This window comes from Odocoileus virginianus, chromosome 18, assembly GCF_023699985.2.
Source record: "Odocoileus virginianus isolate 20LAN1187 ecotype Illinois chromosome 18, Ovbor_1.2, whole genome shotgun sequence".
NCBI classification, from domain to species: Eukaryota; Metazoa; Chordata; class Mammalia; order Artiodactyla; family Cervidae; genus Odocoileus; species Odocoileus virginianus.
In genome coordinates, this window is record NC_069691.1 from 57,143,078 (window position 1) to 57,149,375 (window position 6,298).

At 37.5% G+C, this 6,298-nt stretch overlaps 1 long non-coding RNA gene across 1 annotated transcript; it reads right to left on the reverse strand.

Annotated features, from left to right (window-relative positions):
* Positions 1 to 492: 492 nt before the first annotated feature.
* On the reverse strand, positions 493 to 5,668 carry LOC110147421 (uncharacterized). Its single transcript, XR_002316839.2, has 2 exons — positions 5,503 to 5,668; positions 493 to 956 (listed from the first exon to the last, which is right to left on the reverse strand). It is a non-coding gene; the product is annotated as an uncharacterized lncRNA (long non-coding RNA).
* Between the last annotated feature and the right edge of the window lie 630 nt (positions 5,669 to 6,298).

Sequence of the window (6,298 nt, forward strand, 5' to 3'; positions counted from 1 at the left end):
TGGTCTGAAGTTATTAATTTGCATATCTGATGCTACATTAAGACCAAAAGCCAATTTGAGAATTTAGAGAGATTTCACTGGCTTTCGGAAACATGGATAGTTGAGTTGATATATGTGGGCTGGAGCCTTTTAAAATAACTACTTTTTTTTTTTTTTACTTTGGAGTTTCTTGCTTACTATGTTCATAGCTGCAGGGTTTTGTGTAATTAGAGAGCATAAATCAGAAAGTTAATTCTTTGCATCAGAACTCATTTTCAAGAAGACAGAACACCCATTTCCTCATGTTGATTGTTTGTTTGAAAATATTTCAGGTAGATTATATGTAAAATAATTCAAAGAGAAAATATGATAGGATTAAATTTGTTGTCATGGTTTGGGGGCATTTTTTACCCTCTTTATAAAATACTGAAAATATCATGGGGATTGTTTAAACTAGTGAAAAACTATTATTTTATCTGTCCACTGTACCTGTCTCTATAAATTTTACTCCCGTTCTTTTGGAAGTGCTCTTCCCCAAGTCAAACCAAGTGGTTCTGAGAAAATGTCCATGTTCATCTATAACTCCATCCTCCCTTCCCCAGAGAACAGTAAACTGGTCTATAAATGGACAAAACCTCTCAGCTGAGGCAACAAATCTCCCTCCCCTGGAATTTTTAACTTTTCACTGAAGAAAGTGTAATTTAATCCATCACCCATAGTAGAAGTTGCAGGACGTAGAACTCGGGAAGTGTGATGCAGTGTTTCTTGCCAGGCAGAAGAAACCAATCTCCAGAGAAAGGGAAGGAGCCATCACAGAGAGAGAAGCAGAAGCAGGAGCTTTTGGAAAGAGAGTCCCCAGGAGTTTTTCTACCAGATATTTCAGTTTTTCTGGACCATCCAGCTGCATCCCTGAAGTTCCCATGGTTTGATTGTTCAAGTCTTCATGACATTCCATGAATCAGCATTTCTCATTTTACCTAAACAAGTTCAAGATGAGTTCAGTCATTTGCAACCAAGAGAGATGTGACTCACAGAACGGAGAAACTTCATTTTTCCTTGAGAACATTTATCATCATGTAGTGGGAAAAACCTCTAGCAAAGAAACTTATTCAAGTGTCTCCAGGACGCTGATGATTCAGCAGGGCTTACAGTTTGATTCCTTTCATGTCACCAGCTGCTGTACTTACTTGGTTGTTTTTGCCCATGACACCAAATACTCCTTCCCAAATGCTTTGCACATATAAAAGAGCTTTTAAGTTATTGCTGCTCTCATGATTATAGCAGCCTATATTCTGTCAGTGTCACATCATAAACATTTATTAGATATATGTCTCCCTTATCTAGAACATCTACTTTTGAATATCTTTAACTGACAGTGAACTTAAATGTTTACAAGTGCCACATATTGCTAAGGAGATTTGGCAGGCTGAGACAGCGAGGGAGAACTATTCCACTAAAAAACCTGCTTTTTCTTTTCATCTCTATTCATATTTTTAAAAGAAAAATACTATAATAATTTCATGTCAAATATATATGGATAATATGAAATTATATTTTTACATTTTGACATCTGATCCTTTGTAAAGAAGAGGTAAGGGTGCTGAATATTGGGTTGGCCAAAAAGTTCATCCAGGTTGTTCCATACAGTGTAACAGCAAAACCCAAATGAACTTTTTGGCCAACCCAATATAATTTCATTCATCTGTGGTTGGTTAGTTTCACATATGAATCATATGTGCTTTAGATGATACAGAAATAATGAAAAGCATTAGTTAGGTTGAACTTTGTTGAGTCTCTGCTTTTTGAGCAAGTGATTTAAATTCTGCATGGCCTTAAAGTGGGGATCCATAGAGTGTTGTGGCTAAGGACACAAACTCTGACAACAGACTTCTGGTTCATACTTTGTCCTCATCACCCTGACCTTTATCACTCTGAGTTGTTTGGTGACTGTGGGCCTTGGTTTTCTAGTGTGTTCTAAGATACATTCTAAGACAGACACATACACATATACACACATATACGTGTGCATGTATATGTATATGTATATATGTACTTAGACACACCAGGCATGTATAAGAATATTCAAAGCCACATTGTTCATAATGCCAAAAAATAAATAAAATGAAAACAACTCAAATATCCACCAACAGTAGAATAAATTATTGTAGCAAAGTCATCCAGTGGGATATTATTCAACAATAACAATGAATATAGCTTTGCACATCAATAGTGATAAACCTCAAAATAAGATATTGAGAAACTAGTACATTCTAAAAGAATACATTCTATAGGAATCCATTTCCATCAAGTTCTAAAACAAGAACAACTAAATCTAGGGATACATACAGGGATGGAAAACTAAAGAAAAGCAAGGTAATGATTTACACAAAATCCAGGATAGTTGTTGCTTTTAGAGGTAAGAAGGGAATGTCAGTGGAGAGGGCACACAGGGACATCTAAGGACTGATAAAGTTATATATTTTAAACTAAGAAATTTGTATAGGGTATTTGCTTTCTAATTCTTCTACATATTGTATGTATTTATGATAATCATATATACATGATAATTTCAAAACAAAAGTAATAATTATAAAGTGGCTCAGACAGTAAAGAATCTGCCTGCAATGTGGGAGACCTGGGTTCAATCCCTGGGTTTTGAAGACCCCCTGGATAAGGGAATGGCTACCCACCCCAGTATTCTTGGCTGGAGAATTCTATGGACAGAGGAGCCTGGCAGGCTACAGTCCATGGGGTCACAAAGAGTCAGACACGACTAAGCAACTTTCACTTTCACCACATTTTGAGAACTAAACAAGATCATAGATGTTTAGCAGCAGTGTCTAGCATATAGTAAGCTCTCAATAAGTGAGAGGAGCCATAATGATGTTATGACATGGAGATGTTTTTACCACTTAGAAGAAAATACCAAACAGTGTGTTTTCATCTGTTTACACTATTATATTCCAAAGTGCTTGAACATCTATGTTAGAACCACAGTCCTCTTAGAAAATGAAACCTGATGGCTTTTAACCTTCACTAAACCCAAGGGATTATACCAGAGGGAATCTAAGATTCTCAGCCACAGGTGAGCATTCTGCTTGATCAAGCATTCTGCTTGATCAGGTACCTAATGGATATCTCTACTAATGAATATGAGGTGTTTAGTTACCTAATACCAGAGAATTAAGCCCAATCTTTAAAGAAAAAGTGATTGATTAATATATGCATCTTATTAGAGGATTAAGTATTGAACTTAAGGTATTCTAACTAGGGTCTAGTCAAAGAATAATAAAATCATAGGATTAGTAAAGCACCTTGACCATCATCTCATCCAGTTATTTGTTGTACAGCTGAAGAAGCTAAAGCTCAGGGACGTTAATTGACTTTTTCAAGGTCAACAATGAGTTTGTGACACACTCAGATCTAGAACACAAAGCTGCAAAAAACATTCTACTGTTGATGTTCACCAGACCAAATAGAAGGAAAGATGGTAGGAGGATGGGAATAGAAGGGAAACTAAGAGAGATCAGAAACACCTAGTTCCTTTCAAAGGAGCATAGGACTGGAATCCATTGAAACTTCCCTAGGTTACAGGACTAGCATACCACTTTGGGGATAACACCTCTTTATGAACTCCTTTTGAGCCAAATTCCTGGGAAGCAGACAGACTCAGCTCATTCAAATAGCAGATAACATCTCATTTGCAATTTCAGTGAGCTCTGGCACCTCCAACTTTACCCTTGTTTCCATCACCTGCAACTAATCCACTTGATGGACATATACAATACAATACTTGCTCTTACTTATTCTGCTCTTGAATTATGTTTGTCCCAAACCAATCAACAATCTAAGGCTAAGTTTATAATTATTTTCTTCAATAGTAATTACAGGAAACTTGTTAGGGATAAAGGCTCTGTACTGGCTAATAGAAATTTGATGCAAAGTATTTACTCAAACGGCTTGTACCTTGTCCAGTCAGGGAGACCATGATTTATTCAAAAGAAAAACAGACCAATGAGAAGTAACTCTGTGCAGACTAACCCCCAACCCTATATCACACGGACAATTAAATAGAAGTCATAAAAAATCTTGCTTACTTCAGGACCTTATCAGCCTGAGCCAGCTGATAGGGAAAGTAGGTCTTATAGTTGAACTCTTGAACCAGGAAAGGATCAGTCCAAAGTTTCTATCAGGTGACGTGACCTACAAAAGTATTCCCATTCCCTGGCTTATCTTTATAACCGATGAATGATTGCCTCTTATTTGCCCTATATGCTTGGAAAATGTGGTTAAACTGTTGAAGCTGTCCCAAGCAAGAGGTTTCCTTCTGGGACAAAAGAAAAGTAATCCCCTAAACATAAGGTTTAATTAATGGGAAAATTGCCTAGATTATGAAAATGTGCCTTTTGTTGTCTGATGTTTGATGGTTTGGGAGCTTTTTATTAAACAATCAAAAAGACCTCTAAGCAGAAACTAGACCCTTCTCTAACTTTTATATTCTAATCTGTTGCCACTCTACAGTGCTCATAATAACATACTTTCATACTTTCCTAACAAGAAAGTCTGACCGCATTAGTTGTTCACTAGTTGCCATTCACCAATTTAATGTTTCATTGGATACTCCCATTTAGGGGAAGTTTCTAAATCATAAAATAGCTCATTTTTTTTGTTGTTGTTCTTTTTAAATAAAAAAACATTAAATTGTAATTGAGGTACAGTGGATGATTTCTCGAAAGGAATAATTTAGTGGGCAAAGCCAAGTTGAAGCCTGCTTGATTATTAAGGGAAGAGATTGGAGATCCTAAAGCAAGACTGTGACCAAACTGTGTGTGCAGCTAGTGACCTCACGCGCTGGTACACCTGTGCTAACTTACACCTTCAGTGACTGACAACAAATGGCAGACTTAATAACTATCTAGTAAATGACCAAGCAACGTGCATAGACAAGTGTTCAAACAATGAGAGCAATCCTCTCTCCTCAAGTGATTTATTGTCAGAAACACTGAGTTAAATGGAGCTCCCACTATACCTAAATGTACTAGTCAGTGGACAAAAGCTGTTCAGTCAAATGCCAGCCTCCATTGTTCATTGAGAGAGGCAGTAATTTATTCAAAATGTGGCATCAGAATAAAGTTACTTTTCAGAAATTAATCCTATTACAAAGGAAACAGAAGGAGGCGACACAAACAAGTAAATAAGAGTAAATACATCTATCACAAAAGATTATGGCAATATTTTTTAATCTCAAAAATTATTCCAATTTTAAGGAAGTAATTTGAAAAGACATGTTTTCATACAGAAAAACTAGGTTGAGGGGGTTGTCTGTTGGTTTCTTCACTTGTTTTAGTTTTCATCAAGGGCCAGTTTATTTCTCAGACCTTGACCCAGCGATAGATAAAAGTCCTTAATCAGAGACCTGGAATGCCTTATCTAATGACACATATTCTGTCTCTGTCTTTCAAAGCACATATTGTCCCTCTAAAGGAAATTCACATGAAGCTAAATGACACAGTCAGTAAGTACCTTGTTTGGAGATCCCCCTGCTTCCTGAAGACAACATCACAGCACTGGTCAGCATCCTTTATAACAACCAGCTGATTGCATGTGTCGTTACAGCACTGGGTGGAGGAAGTAAGGACAGGAGAAAGCAGCCTTAGGTCATCCTCCCAAGGCCCCTGATGTGGAAGGAACAATCACCTAGTACACACAAACGATCATTGTAATCCCCAGGACAAGGGTTTAGGGTGTGGGAAAGGAAGCTTGGCGTGGAATTTGAAAGCTAGAATTGCAAGGTGAGAGATCTGAGAGCTTCAAGAGGAGTCTGTTTTGTTTGTTTTCAGTCTAGACTGAGAGTGGAAGGACTTAGGAAATATGCTTTAGGTTAGAAGGCACCGGAGGGGTTGTTTTCTTTCTCTCCTTAGAGCCCTGAGTAATAACGCACATGCCGGTGCCTGCACTCAGGGCTGACGAATGATAACAGAAATTCCCTCTCCTTCTTTCACATCCAATCAAAAATCAAGGCTGACTGCCACGACCTTCATAGGACCTCCTCCACTTCTCATGTCTCCCACACTACTTTTATCTTCAATATTTTACATGTCTCAGTATTTCTCACCTGAACTAGAGCAATCATCTGTTAAATGTTCCTTCCTGTTTTCCATGCTGATGTCTATGGAGCAACTTTGACCACAGGACTGCCAAGTTGAAAAATTTTTAGTAGCTTCCAAAAGCCTTCAGGTTAAAATCCCAACTGTCCTAGTATAGGCTTTGGTAACACAATCACCTTGATTCATATCCTGTCATTGCTACTTACCAACTT